Source organism: Penaeus monodon, chromosome 34 (genome assembly GCF_015228065.2).
Source record: "Penaeus monodon isolate SGIC_2016 chromosome 34, NSTDA_Pmon_1, whole genome shotgun sequence".
Lineage (NCBI taxonomy): Eukaryota > Metazoa > Arthropoda > Malacostraca > Decapoda > Penaeidae > Penaeus > Penaeus monodon.
The window spans coordinates 25,742,769-25,743,699 of NC_051419.1; the positions used below are offsets into that span (position 1 = coordinate 25,742,769).

Genomic DNA, 931 nt, shown 5'->3' on the forward strand with positions numbered 1-931 from the left:
AATAAATTGAGGATGGATGAGACAGAGTGGGAAAGGAAGATGGAGATGTGAGAGGGATTCGGGGTGCGGGGGGTAAACATGTGTGAATTCACACCTGATATTAGAACACATCTGTTTCTACTCTCTCTCTCCTGACACGTATTCTCATCTTTTTTCTTCTGCTCCTTCTATTTCTTTATTAGAAAGTGAACATTACTATGTTAGACTAAGAACACAATTTTTCAAACCTTTTTATTCAACCAAACCAGTTTATTTCACTATTATTCTCTCTCGTGTCCTTTTATTCCCTAATTCTAAAGGAAATTAAGAATTATTCCTCTCTCCTTACCGTCTTCCTCGTGTCCCGAGTGATTATGTGTCTTGATTTTCTTAAAAGGAAGGGAAATTATCCCGTAAAAGTGTCGTTAATTCACATAAATAAGGATAAAAAAAAATTTCTTTGAACTTCACAATAACCTCTTCCGTGGCAGGTGAGCAGTGTTACCAGATGCCCTTATAATGTCCTTGTTAAAATTTTACCCAAAGTGGAGGCATTTGCCACTCCAGACAGTCGAATAAAATTACCAATCTATAGTATTTAATTATAAAAGGTATACAATAGACGACGTGGAGTCATCTGTGTCTTATCATCTATATGCAAATGTTAGATGAGCGTAGTTTGGAATCTGGCAACAGTGTCGTTCGTGTAAAGCAAGGATGCCTAAAATATTTATCACAACAATCACTATAGTATATTGTATATAATATACTGCATTAGTTTCCTGATCAATGTCACTTTCTTACGACTTATCATATATCTGTAAATTAATGGTTATCATCACCTATTTATCAGACCTTCTTTCAATACAAGTAATTTTTTTTTGACACGCAAATACAAACTTATAATTATTACGATTTTATTATCCACAATTACTTGCCCATTAGACTTATA

General features: G+C 34.0%; 1 protein-coding gene across 1 annotated transcript in view; it reads right to left on the reverse strand.

The window, feature by feature from the left end:
• The window catches only part of LOC119594861 (Golgi-resident adenosine 3',5'-bisphosphate 3'-phosphatase-like), a gene marked incomplete in the record, with an annotated part of 4,975 nt that extends 4,372 nt beyond the window's left edge, over nucleotides 1-603 (reverse strand). Inside the window, 1 exon segment of the mRNA XM_037943943.1 lies at nucleotides 327-603.
• Nucleotides 604-931: the final 328 nt, after the last annotated feature.